This window comes from Ranitomeya variabilis, chromosome 6 (genome assembly GCF_051348905.1).
Source record: "Ranitomeya variabilis isolate aRanVar5 chromosome 6, aRanVar5.hap1, whole genome shotgun sequence".
NCBI lineage: Eukaryota > Metazoa > Chordata > Amphibia > Anura > Dendrobatidae > Ranitomeya > Ranitomeya variabilis.
Window position 1 is genome coordinate 16,178,097 of NC_135237.1, and position 14,445 is coordinate 16,192,541.

A 14,445-nucleotide genomic window follows, 5' to 3' on the forward strand; every position below is an offset into this window, starting at 1 on the left:
AACGCATAACACACACACTAATGTAACGCCCACCTCTGCCCCTATTTAACGCTATTTTTATCCCATCTTCCAAAAACGTGGTGACAGGTTCCCTTTAAGAACACCCCCTCATATCTAGGTATAGTGGCACATTCCTGCATTCTCTTATTAACCAGTTTCTCCCCAGCAGAGAATTAGGAAATAACTTGTATTTGGAAAGTTGGTGCCTGAAAATGTGCAGACAGATGCGCAATATAGGGCCTGCCACCCAGCTTTCCTAGATCCTGAACGGTAAGCCTACACAGTGATAATATAGTGCGAGGTGATGAGAAGGGTGTACTCACTTATCATTAGTGTCAGATGTACAGTGCCTACAAGTAGTATTCAACCCCCTGCAGATTTAGCAGGTTTACACATTTGGAATTAACTTGGCATTGTGACATTTGGACTGTAGATCAGCCTGGAAGTGTGAAATGCACTGCAGCAAAAAAGAATGTTATTTCTTTGTTTATTTTTTTTTTAAATTGTGAAAAGTCTTTTCAGAGGGTCATTTATTATTCAACCCCTCAACCCACCAGAATTCTGTTTGGTTCCCCTAAAGTATTAAGAAGTAGTTCAGGCACAAAGAACAATGAGCTTCACATGTTTGGATTAATTATCTCTTTTTCCAGCCTTTTCTGACTATTTAAGACCCTCCCCAAACTTGTGAACAGCACTCATACATGGTCAACATGGGAAAGACAAAGGAGCATTCCAAGGCCATCAGAGACAAGATCGTGGAGGGTCACAAGGCTGGCAAGGGGTACAAAACCCTTTCCAAGGAGTTGGGCCTACCTGTCTCCACTGTTGGGAGCATCATCCGGAAGTGGAAGGCTTATGGAACTACTGTTAGCCTTCCACGGCCTGGACAGCCTTTGAAAGTTTCCTCCCATGCCGAGGCCAGGCTTGTCCGAAGAGTCAAGGCTAACCCAAGGACAACAAGGAAGGAGCTCCGGGAAGATCTCATGGCAGTGGGGACATTGGTTTCAGTCAATACCATAAGTAACATACTCCACCGCAATGGTCTCCGTTCCAGACGAGCCCGTAAGGTACCTTTTACTTTCAAAGCATCATGTCAAGGCTCGTCTACAGTTTGCTCATGATCACTTGGAGGACTCTGAGACTGACTGGTTCAAGGTTCTCTGGTCTGATGAGACCAAGATCGAGATCTTTGGTGCCAACCACACACGTGACGTTTGGAGACTGGATGGCACTGCAGACGACCCCAAGAATACCATCCCTACAGTCAAGCATGGTGGTGGCAGCATCATGCTGTGGGGCTGTTTCTCAGCCAAGGGGCCTGGCCATCTGGTCCGCATCCATGGGAAGATGGATAGCACGGCCTACCTGGAGATTTTGGCCAAGAACCTCCGCTCCTCCATCAAGGATCTTAAGATGGGTCGTCATTTCATCTTCCAACAAGACAACGACCCAAAGCACACAGCCAAGAAAACCAAGGCCTGGTTCAAGAGGCAAAAAATCAAGGTGTTGCAGTGGCCTAGTCAGTCTCCTGACCTTAACCCAATTGAAAACTTGTGGAAGGAGCTCAAGATTAAAGTCCACATGAGACACCCAAAGAACCTAGATAACTTGGAGAAGATCTGCATGGAGGAGTGGGCCAAGATAACTCCAGAGACCTGTGCCGGCCTGATCAGGTCTTATAAAAGACGATTATTAGCTGTAATTGCAAACAAAGGTTATTCCACAAAATATTAAACCTAGGGGTTGAATAATAATTGACCCACACTTTTATGTTTAAAATTTATAAAAATTTAACTGAGCAACAAAACTTTTTGGTTTGTAAGATTTATGCATCTGTTAATAAATCCTGCTCTTGTTTGAAGTTTGAAGGCTCTAACTTATTTGCATCTTATTAAACCTGCTAAATCTGCAGGGGGTTGAATACTACTTGTAGGCACTGTAATAGTAATACAGGAATCCGATAAAGCCCCAGTAAGGACGGCCATGTTGGTTGTCACTGAGCACTACCAGGAATGAGGCCGATCAGCTGCATCATGTCCTCCCTCTACCGGAAAGTAAATCTCTCCAAAACGGAACTTCTTGTGTTTCTCCCTTCTACTAACCTGTCTCTACCCAACATCGAAATTACCCTGGAGGGTTCAACCATAACTCCCCTGCAGCATGCCCGCTGTCTTGGGGTCATATTCGACTCCGAACTTTCCTTTCCTCCCTACATCCGATCACTCACTCGCTCTTGTCACCTGCATCTTAAAAACATCTCCAGAATCCGACCTTTTCTCACCGTTGAAACTGCTAAGACTCTTACTGTCGCTCTTATTCATTCCCGTCTGGACTACAGCAACTCTCTTCTGATCGGTCTCCCTCTTACCAAACTTTCTCCTCTCCAATCCATCTTGAATGCTGCAGCCAGAGGAATAGGCTGGTTATGGGTGGTTATTAATGGAGCACACTCGGACTTGGTTGCGGTTAGCAGTGGGGTACCACAGGGGTCAGTATTGGGCCCTCTTCTTTTTAACATATTTATTAATGACCTTGTAGGGGGCATTCAGAGTAGAATTTCAATATTTGCAGATGACACTAAACTCTGCAGGGTAATCAATACAGGGGAGGACAATTTTATATTACAGGATGATTTATGTAAACTAGAAGCTTGGGCTGATAAATGGCAAATGAGTTTTAATGGGGATAAATGTAAGGTCATGCACTTGGGTAGAAGTAATAAGATGTATAACTATGTGCTTAATTCTAAAACTCTGGGCAAAACCGTCAATGAAAAAGACCTGGGTGTATGGGTGGATGACAAACTCATATTCAGTGGCCAGTGTCAGGCAGCTGCTACAAAGGCAAATAAAATAATGGGATGCAGTAAAAGAGGCATAGATGCTCATGAGGAGAACATAATTTTACCTCTATACAAGTCACTAGTGCGACCACACTTAGAATACTGTGCACAGTTCTGGTCTCCGGTGTATAAGAAAGACATAGCTGAACTGGAGCGGGTGCAGAGAAGAGCGACCAAGGTTATTAGAGGACTGGGGGGTCTGCAATACCAAGATAGGTTATTACACTTGGGGCTATTTAGTTTGGAAAAACGAAGACTAAGGGGTGATCTTATGTTAATGTATAAATATATGAGGGGACAGTACAAAGACCTTTCTGATGATCTTTTTAATCATAGACCGGTGACAGGGACAAGGGGGCATCCTCTACGTCTGGAGGAAAGAAGGTTTAAGCATAATAACAGACGCGGATTCTTTACTGTAAGAGCAGTGAGACTATGGAACTCTCTGCCGTATGATGTTGTAATGAGTGATTCATTACTTAAATTTAAGAGGGGACTGGATGCCTTTCTTGTAAAGTATAATGTTACAGGGTATATACACTAGATTCCTTGATAAGGCGTTGATCCAGGGAACTAGTCTGATTGCCGTATGTGGGGTCGGGAAGGAATTTTTTTCCCCATGGTGGAGCTTAGGCTACGTTCACATTTGCGTTGTGCGCCGCAGCGTCGGCGCCGCAGCGCACAACGCAAACAAAAACGCGGCAAAACGCACGCTAAAACGCTGCGTTTTGCGCCGCTTGCGTCCAACGCTTGCGGCCATGCGGCGCAAAACGCAGCACAACGCATGTCCATGCGCCCCCATGTTAAATATAGGGGCGCATGACGCATGCGGCGACGCTGCGGCGCCCGACGCTGCGGCGCTGACCGCAAATGTGAACGTAGCTTTACTCTTACCACATGGGTTTTTTTGCCTTCCCCTGGATTAACATGTTAGGGCATGTTAGGTTAGGCTATGGGTTGAACTAGATGGACTTACAGTCTTCCTTCAACCTTAATAATTATGTAACTATATTTCTGTCCAGCCGCTTCACCGATGCCTCCATCTTGTGCCAGTCATTACACTGGCTACCCATTCGCTACAGGGTCCAGTATAAACTCATCTTTCTCACCCACAAAGCCCACCACAGTTCTGCACCACCTTATATCTCCTCTCTCATCTCTGTCTATCGCCCTACACGTGCCCTCCGTTCTACAAATGACCTAAGACTAACATCCCCCGTAATCCGAACCTCGCACCTCCGTCTCCAAGACTTCTCTCGTGCTGCGCCAGCTCTCTGGAATGCACTTCCCCAGACGATCAGACTGATACCTAGCCCCGACCTATTCATCATCTCTACAAACAAGCCTACCACATCAACTACTCAGTAAACTAACTCTGCCCTGTTCCCTCCTTCCAAATATCACTCTGAATCTGCCCCCTACTATTCATCTGTCTCCACACCCTCCATGCACACGATAACTGCACTTGATACTTGACTATTGCACTTAAACACACGGGCTGATGACCGGATCATGCAGCTTTGTACGAAAATCCCTATTTATTATAATTGCCAGACCTGAAATAACGAGCACTTTTCACCTATTGTGTCCCCCCCATTTCCTTGTAGATTGTAAGCTTGCGAGCAGGGTCCTCACTCCTAATGTCACTGCTTAAATTGTCTTAACTCGTACTGAATTTGTCTGCACATGTCCCCGCTAATTGTAAAGTGCTGCGGAATATGTTGGCGCTATATAAATAAAGATTATTATTATTATAGTGCCTGCAGACAGAGGAACAGCGCCCCCTGCCTTCACTGGGTCCTCACTGCTAATGTAATGTATCTATGTAACCGTATATGTCCCCGCCTAATTGTGAAGAGCTGCGGAATATGATTAAAATGATCATTATTATTATTATGGGGTCAGTGTGCCGAGGATTCAGTCATCGATCTGAGAACATAGAGCGGCCGCTGTTAGGCTATGTGCCCACGTTGCAGAATTTTCCTCATCAAAACCGGACTCCCTTGCCAGGAAATCCACTTGCGTTTTTCTAGCTTTTTTTTTGCGTTTTTATCACGTATTTGTCGCATTTTTTTGCAGTTTTCATTCATTTTTTTCCATGCGTCCAAATACAATTCTGTAGCAGCAAAATCAACAATTTTCAACAAATTTAATGAACATGCAGCATTTTTTTTCTGCAAAAAAAAAAAAACGCAACATGGGCACAACAATTGCAGAATGCCATTAAAAATAATGGGATGCTTTATGTAAGCGTTAGTGATGAGCAAATATACTCCTTCCTCGGGTTTTCCAGAGCACGCTCAGGTGGTCTCCGAGCATTTGTGACTGCTCAGAGATTTAGTTTTCATCGCAGCAGCTGAATGATTTACAGCTACTAGCCAGCCTGAGTACATGTGGGGGTTCCCTAGCAACCAGGCAACCCCCACATGTACTCAGGCTGGCCAATAGCTCTAAATCAGTCAGCTGCGGTGATGAAAACTAAATCTCCGAACACTAACAAATACTCAGGAAATCACCTGAGCGTGCACTCACTCATCACTAGTAAACTTTTTTTTAAGCATTTCCACAGCGGAAAAACGCCGCAAAAACGCTTAAAAAAACACTTAAATAGTGCAACGTGGGCACATAGCCTAACCGCACACCCGACCCAACTGACAGCCACAATGTTCTGGGAGTGTCAGTTTTTTTTGGTGACAGGTTCCCTTTGATATAGAATCTGACTACTGTATATGAATGCACTAGCTGTTTCCAGCCAGCTAACGCTAGGCATGCTCATTGCTAAGTGGTTGAATTACATAGAAAGTAGTGATGGGCAGTCCGGCTCTTTTTGGTGATCCGGCTCTCATGGCTCCGCTCACCAAAAAGAGCCGGCTCTTTCGGCTCACGAACCGGCTCTTTTTGGATCCTAAATGGATCCCTATTGAATATCTATTCAGGGTCTGAAACTCCGCCCACCTACCGCAGAAACTCCGCCCACTTCTTTAGAGCCAATTAAATTGAAGAGTGGGCGGGGTTTTGCTCAGGTGGGCGGAGTTACACATGCCGAAGCCCGGGATTTTACGCCCAGTTAGAGCCATTCAGGAATTTTAGTGGCTCTCACTGGCGTGCCGGCTCCCATCGTTCACAGCAGGGAGCCGGCTCTTTGTGTCGGCTCGTTCGCGAACGACACATCACTAATAGAAAGGAAGTGCTGCATGTGGTAATGTGTGAGGACGGAGCCTCGTGTGGTAATGTGGGGGAACGGAGCCTCGTGTGGTAATGTGTGAGGACGGAGCCTCGTGTGGTAATGTGTATGGACGGAGCCTCGTGTGGTAATGTGTGAGGACGGAGCCTCATGTGGTAATGTGTGAGGACGGAGCCTCGTGTGGTAATGTGTGAGGACGGAGCCTCGTGTGGTAATGTGTGAGGACGGAGCCTCGTGTGGTAATGTGTGGGGATGGAGCTTCGTGTGGTAATGTGTGGGGACGGAGCTTCGTGTGGTAATGTGTGGGGATGGAGCTTCGTGTGGTAATGAGGAGGACGGAGCCTCATGTGGTAATGTGTGAGGACGGAGCCTCATGTGGTAATGAGTGAGGACGGAGCCTCGTGTGGTAATGTGTGGGGATGGAGCTTCGTGTGGTGTGTGGGGGAATGGAGCCTCGTGTGGTAATGTGTGGGGAAGAAGCCTTGTGTGGTGTCATGATCTCTGCAGGCAGAGATCATAGCAAGCCTATAGAGGGACAAGCTCTCGGAAGATGGAACTATACTGACCATGAACTAAGCCTGCCGCGCAACTAGAAATAGCCAGGTAGCATTTCCTATTTATAGCTAGATGCCCAGCTCTGGCCTAAGACCTAAATAGCTAGCAGAGGGAAATATAAGACCTGGCTCACCTCTAGAGAAATATTCCAAAGAAGACAGTAGCCCCCCACATATAATGACGGTGAGTTCAGATGAAACAACAAACGCAGCAGGAAAATAGTCTTAGCAAATTTGAGGTCCGCTTACTAGATAGCAGAAGACAGATAGTATACTTTCATGGTCAGCAGAAAAATACTAACAAAACACCATCCAGAGATTACCTTAAACTCTGGCATTAACTCATAACGCCAGAGTAGCAATCCCTGATCGACGAGAGCTTTCCAGACACAGTAACAAAACTTCAGCTGCGAACTGGAACAAATAGGCAAAACAAAACATGGACAAAAGTCCAACTTATCAGTAGTTGTCTAGAAGCAGGAACAAGCACTGAGAGGCATCAGATAACATTGTTGACCGGCAAGAAACCACCAGAGAAATGAGCTTAAATAGCGACACCCACTACTGATGGAATCAGGTGAAACAGGAAAGAGGATGACAAGTCCAATTCCACAAGCGGCCACCGGGGGAGCCCAGAATCCAAATTCACAACAGTACCCCCCCCTCAAGGAGGGGGCACCGAACCCTCACCAGATCCACCAGGGCGACCAGGATGAGCCCTATGGAAGGCACGAACAAGATCAGAAGCATGAACATCAGATGCATTGACCCAAGAATTATCCTCCTGGCCGTAACCCTTCCAGTTGACCAGATACTGGAGTTTCCGTCTGGAAACACGAGAGTCCAAAATTTTCTCCACAACGTACTCCAACTCACCCTCAACCAACACCGGAGCAGGAGGCTCAAGAGAAGGTACAACAGGTACCTCATACCTGCGCAATAACGACCGATGAAAAACGTTATGAATGGAAAAGGACGCAGGGAGGTCCAAACGGAAAGAAACAGGATTAAGAATCTCCAATATTCTATAAGGGCCGATGAACCGAGGTTTAAACTTAGGAGAAGAGACCCTCATAGGGACAAAACGAGAAGACAACCACACTAAATCTCCAACACAAAGCCGAGAACCAACACGACGATGACGGTTGGCAAAACGCTGAGTCTTCTCCTGTGACAACTTCAAATTGTCCATAACCTGCCCCCAGATATGATGCAATCTCTCCACCACCGCATCCACTCCAGGACAATCCGAGGATTCCACCTGACCGGAGGAAAATCGAGGGTGAAACCCCGAATTACAGAAAAACGGGGACACCAAGGTGGAAGAACTGGCCCGATTATTGAGGGCGAACTCTGCCAATGGCAAAAAAGCAACCCAATCATCCTGGTCAGCAGAGACAAAACACCTCAGATATGTCTCAAGGGTCTGATTAGTCCGCTCGGTCTGGCCATTAGTCTGAGGGTGAAAAGCAGATGAAAAAGACAAATCTATGCCCATCCTAGCACAGAATGCCCGCCAAAATCTAGACACAAATTGGGTACCTCTGTCAGAAACAATATTCTCAGGAATACCGTGCAATCGGACAACATTCTGAAAAAACAGAGGAACCAACTCAGAAGAAGAAGGCAACTTGGGCAGAGGAACCAAATGGACCATTTTAGAGAAACGGTCACAGACCACCCAGATGACAGACATCTTCTGGGAAACAGGCAGATCTGAAATAAAATCCATCGAGATGTGTGTCCAAGGCCTCTTAGGAATAGGCAAGGGCAACAGCAGTCCGCTAGCCCGAGAACTACAAGACTTGGCCCGAGCACAAACGTCACATGACTGCACAAAGACTCGCACATCTCGTGACAGAGAAGGCCACCAGAAGGATCTTGCCACCAAATCCCTGGTACCAAAAATTCCGGGATGACCTGCCAATGCAGAAGAATGTACCTCAGAGATGACTCTGCTGGTCCAATCATCCGGAACAAACAGTCTATCAGGCGGACAACGATCCGGTCTATCCGCCTGAAACTCTTGCAAGGACCGCCGCAGATCAGGAGAAACGGCCGACAAAATTACTCCCTCCCTAAGGATACCTGTGGGTTCAGAATTACCAGGAGAGTCCGGGTCAAAACTCCTAGAAAGGGCATCTGCCTTAACATTCTTAGAACCCGGTAGGTATGACACCACAAAATTAAAGCGAGAAAAAAATAAAGACCAGCGCGCCTGTCTAGGATTCAGGCGTCTGGCAGTCTCAAGATAAATCAAATTTTTGTGGTCAGTCAATACCACCACCTGATGCCTAGCCCCCTCGAGCCAATGGCGCCACTCCTCAAACGCCCACTTCATGGCCAAAAGCTCCCGATTCCCAACATCATAATTCCGCTCTGCGGGCGAAAATTTGCGAGAAAAGAAGGCACAAGGCCTAATGACGGAGCAGTCGGAACCTTTCTGCGACAACACTGCCCCAGCTCCGATCTCCGAAGCGTCAACCTCAACCTGAAAAGGCAGATTCACATCAGGCTGACGCAACACAGGGGCAGAGGCAAAACGGCGCTTAAGCTCCTGAAAGGCCTCTACAGCATGAGGGGACCAATTAGCAACATCAGCGCCTTGTCTGGTCAAATCAGTCAGTGGTTTAACGACATCCGAAAAACCAGCAATAAATCGGCGGTAAAAGTTGGCAAAGCCCAAAAATCTCTGAAGACCCTTAAGAGAGGAGGGCTGAGTCCAGTCACAAATAGCTTGCACCTTGACGGGATCCATCTCAATGGAAGAGGGAGAAAAAATATACCCCAAAAAGGAAATTTTCTGGACCCCAAAAACGCACTTAGACCCCTTCACACATAAAGAATTAGACCGCAGAACCTGAAAAACTCTCCTGACCTGCTGGACATGAGAGTCCCAGTCATCAGAAAAAATCAGAATATCATCCAGATATATTATCATAAATTTATCCAGAAAATCGCGGAAAATATCATGCATAAAAGACTGGAAAACTGAAGGGGCATTAGAAAGACCAAAAGGCATGACCAAATACTCAAAGTGGCCCTCGGGCGTATTAAATGCGGTCTTCCACTCATCCCCCTGCCTGATCCGCACCAAATTATACGCCCCACGAAGATCAATTTTAGAGAACCACTTAGCACCCTCTATACGAGCAAACAAATCAGTAAGCAATGGCAATGGGTATTGATACTTAACAGTGATCTTATTCAGAAGCCGATAATCAATACATGGTCTCAAAGAGCCGTCTTTTTTTGAGACAAAGAAAAACCCAGCTCCCAAGGGAGAAGAAGATGGACGAATATGTCCCTTTTCCAAAGACTCCTTTATATATTCCCGCATAGCAGCATGTTCCGGCACAGACAAATTAAACAAACGACCCTTTGGATATTTACAACCCGGTATCAAATCTATGGCACAATCGCACTCACGGTGCGGAGGTAACGACCCAAGCTTGGGTTCGTCAAAGACGTCTTGATAATCAGAGAGGAACTCAGGGACTTCAGAGGGAATGGACGACGAAATAGAAACCAAAGGTACGTCCCCATGAATACCCTTACATCCCCAGCTCAACACAGACATAGCTCTCCAGTCCAAGACTGGGTTGTGAGACTGCAACCATGGCAATCCCAGTACCAAATCGTCATGTAAATTATACAGCACCAGGAAACGAATAATCTCCTGGTGATCCGGATTGATACGCATGGTTACTTGTGTCCAGTATTGTGGTTTATTATTAGCCAATGGGGTGGAGTCAATCCCCTTCAGAGGAATAAGAGTCTCCAAAGGCTCTAAATCAAAACCACAACGATTGGCAAAGGACCAATCCATAAGACTCAGAGCGGCGCCAGAGTCAATATAGGCGTCCGTGGCAATGGATGACAAAGAGCAAATCAGGGTTACAGACAAAATAAACTTAGACTGAATGGTGCCAATGGAAACAGACTTATCAAGCTTCTTTGTACGCCTAGAGCATGCCGATATAACATGAGTAGAATCCCCACAATAGAAACACAATCCATTCTTCCGTCTAAAATTCTGTCGCTCACTCCTGGACAGAATTCTATCACACTGCATACTTTCTGGCGTCTTTTCCATAGACACCGCCAGATGGTGCATCGGTTTGCGCTCCCGCAGACGCCTATCAATCTGAATAGCCATTGTCATGGACTCATTCAGACCTGCAGGCAAAGGGAACCCCACCATAACATCCTTAACGGCATCAGAGAGACCTTCTCTGAAAGTTGCCGCCAAGGCGCACTCATTCCACTGAGTAAGCACAGACCATTTACGGAATTTTTGGCAGAAAACTTCAGCTTCGTCTTGCCCCTGAGATAGTGCCATCAAAGTTTTTTCTGCCTGAAGTTCCAAATGAGGTTCCTCATAAAGCAAGCCCAAGGCCAGAAAAAACGCATCCACATCGCGTAACGCAGGATCCCCTGCTGGCAATGAGAAGGCCCAATCTTGAGGGTCACCCCTGAGCAAGGAAATCACAATCCTAACCTGCTGAGCAGGGTCTCCAGCTGAACGAGACTTCAGGGACAAATAAAGCTTACAATTATTTCGGAAATTCTGGAAGCTAGCTCTATTCCCTGTGAAGAACTCCGGCAAAGGAATTCTCGGCTCAGATACCGGAGCATGTACTACAAAATCTTGTAAATTTTGTACTTTCGTGATGAGATTATTCAAACCCGCAGTTACACTCTGGAGATCCACCATTGTCAGGTGCACACAGAGCACACAGAGATTAGGAGGAGAGAGAGAAAAAAGACTGCAGCAAGGCAGACTGGAGGAAAAAAAAAAAAAAAAATTCCAGCAGACTTCTTATAACTCTCCTTTCTCAACCTGGGTCTTTAACACTTTACTGGCCGGTCAAACTGTCATGATCTCTGCAGGCAGAGATCATAGCAAGCCTATAGAGGGACAAGCTCTCGGAAGATGGAACTATACTGACCATGAACTAAGCCTGCCGCGCAACTAGAAATAGCCAGGTAGCATTTCCTATTTATAGCTAGATGCCCAGCTCTGGCCTAAGACCTAAATAGCTAGCAGAGGGAAATATAAGACCTGGCTCACCTCTAGAGAAATATTCCAAAGAAGACAGTAGCCCCCCACATATAATGACGGTGAGTTCAGATGAAACAACAAACGCAGCAGGAAAATAGTCTTAGCAAATTTGAGGTCCGCTTACTAGATAGCAGAAGACAGATAGTATACTTTCATGGTCAGCAGAAAAATACTAACAAAACACCATCCAGAGATTACCTTAAACTCTGGCATTAACTCATAACGCCAGAGTAGCAATCCCTGATCGACGAGAGCTTTCCAGACACAGTAACAAAACTTCAGCTGCGAACTGGAACAAATAGGCAAAACAAAACATGGACAAAAGTCCAACTTATCAGTAGTTGTCTAGAAGCAGGAACAAGCACTGAGAGGCATCAGATAACATTGTTGACCGGCAAGAAACCACCAGAGAAATGAGCTTAAATAGCGACACCCACTACTGATGGAATCAGGTGAAACAGGAAAGAGGATGACAAGTCCAATTCCACAAGCGGCCACCGGGGGAGCCCAGAATCCAAATTCACAACAGTGTGGTAATGAGGAGGACGGAGCCTCGTGTGGTAATGTGTGAGGACAGAGCCTCGTGTGGTAATGTGTCAGAACGGAGCCTCGTGTGGTAATGTGTGGGGACGGAGCCTCGTGTGGTAATGTGTGGGGACGGAGCCACGTGTGGTAATGAGGAGGACGGAGCCTCATGTGGTAATGTGTGAGGACAGAGCCTTGTGTGGTAATGTGTGGGGACGGAGCCTCATGTGGTAATGTGTGAGGACGGAGCGTTGTGTGGTAATGTGTGGGGACGGAGCCTCGTGTTAATGTGCGGGGACGGAGCCTCGTGTGGTAATGTGGGGGAACAGAGCCTCGTGTGGTAATGTGGGGGAACGGAGCCTCGTGTGGTAATGTGTGAGGACGGAGCCTCGTGTGGTAATGTGGAGGACGGAGCCTCGTGTGGTAATGTGTGAGGACGGAGCCTCGTGTGGTAATGTGGTTGGGGCGTGATTATGTGTGGTGATGTGGTGGGGGGACGGGATTATGTGTGGTAATGTAGTGGGGGGCGGGATTATGTGTGGTGATGTGGGGGGCGGGATTATGTGTGGTGATGTGGGGGGATTGTGTGTGGTGATGGGGTGGGGGCGGGATTATGTGTGGTGATGGGGTGGGGGGCGGAATTATGTGTGGTGATGGGGTGGGTGGCGGAATTATGTGTGGTAATAGGGTGGGGGCGGGATTATGTGTGGTGATGGGGTGGGGGGGCGTGATTATGTGTGGTGATGTGGTGGGGGGACGGGATTATGTGTGGTAATGTAGTGGGGGGCGGGATTATGTGTGGTGATGTGGGGGGATTGTGTGTGGTGATGGGGTGGGGGCGGGATTATGTGTGGTGATGGGGTGGGTGGCGGGATTATGTGTGGTGATGGGGTGGGTGGCGGAATTATGTGTGGTAATACGGTGGGGGCGGGATTATGTGTGGTGATGGGGTGGGGGGGCGGGATTATGTGTGGTGATCTGGTGGGGTGGCGGGATTATGTGTGGTGATGTGGTGGAGGGGCGGGATTATGTTTTGTGATGTGGTGGGGGCGGGATTATGTGTGGTGATGAGGTGGGGGGGAAGGGATTATGTGTGGTAATGGGGTGGGGGCGGGATTATGTGTGGTGATGGGGTGGGAGGGCGGGATTATGTGTGGTGATGGGGCGGGCTTATGTGTGGTGATGGGGTGGGGGGCGGGATTATGTGTGGTGATGGGGTGGGGGGGCGGAATTATGTGTGGTGATGGGGTGGGATTATGTGTGGTGATGGGGTGGGGGGTGGGATTATGTGTGGTGATGGGGTGGGGGGGTGGGTTTATGTGTGGTAATGGGGTGGGGGCGGGATTATGTGTGGTAATGGGGTGGGGGGCGGGATTATGTGTGGTAATGTGGTGGGGGGCGGGATTGTGTGGTAATGTAGTGGGGGGCGGGATTGTGTGTGGTAATGTGGTGGGGGGGAGGGATTGTGTGTGGTAATATGGTGGGGGCGAGATTGTGTGTGGTAATGTGGTGGGGGCGGGATTGTGTGTGATGTGGTGGGGGCGGAGCTACTGTGCAGGAGGCGGGATTAGCGAGTAACCACGATGCCTCTTATATATATATAGATCCCACTAGTGGTGATTGAAGGCAGGATCTTATCATGTATCTCTGTATACAAGGAGCTCCCTCTAGTGGTGACTGCAGACAGGATCTTATCATGTATCTCTGTATAGAGGAGGCTCCCCCTAGTGGTGGCTGCAGACAGGATCTTATCATGTATCTCTGTATACAGGGAGCTCCCCCTAGTGGTGACTGCAGACAGGATCTTATCATGTATCTCTGTATAGAGGAGGCTCCCCCTAGTGGTGGCTGCAGACAGGATCTTATCATGTATCTCTGTATACAAGGAGCTCCCCCTAGTGGTGACTGCAGACAGGTTCTTATCATGTATCTCTGTATACAGGGCGCTCCCCCTAGTGGTGGCTGCAGACAGGATCTTATCATGTATCTGTATACAGGGAGCTCCCCCTAGTGGTGGCTGCAGACAGGATCTTATCATGTATCTCTGTATACAGGGAGCTCTCTCTAGTGGTGACTACAGACAGGATCTTATCATGTATCTCTGTATACAGGGAGCTCCCCCCTGTGGTGGCTGCAGACTGGATCTTATCATGTATCTCTGTATACAGGGAGCTCCCCCTAGTGGTGGCTGCAGACTGGATCTTATCATGTATCTCTGTATACAGGAAGCTCCCCCTAGTGGTGACTGCAGACAGGATCTTATCATGAATCTCTG

At 47.6% G+C, this 14,445-nt stretch overlaps 1 long non-coding RNA gene across 1 annotated transcript in view; it reads left to right on the plus strand.

Annotated features, from left to right (window-relative positions):
• Positions 1–180: 180 nt before the first annotated feature.
• The window catches only part of LOC143781357 (uncharacterized), a 31,013-nt gene continuing 16,748 nt past the window's right edge, over positions 181–14,445 (plus strand). The window contains exon 1 of the long non-coding RNA XR_013216675.1: positions 181–270. This is a non-coding gene — a long non-coding RNA (uncharacterized LOC143781357). The remainder of the gene's footprint in view (positions 271–14,445) is intronic.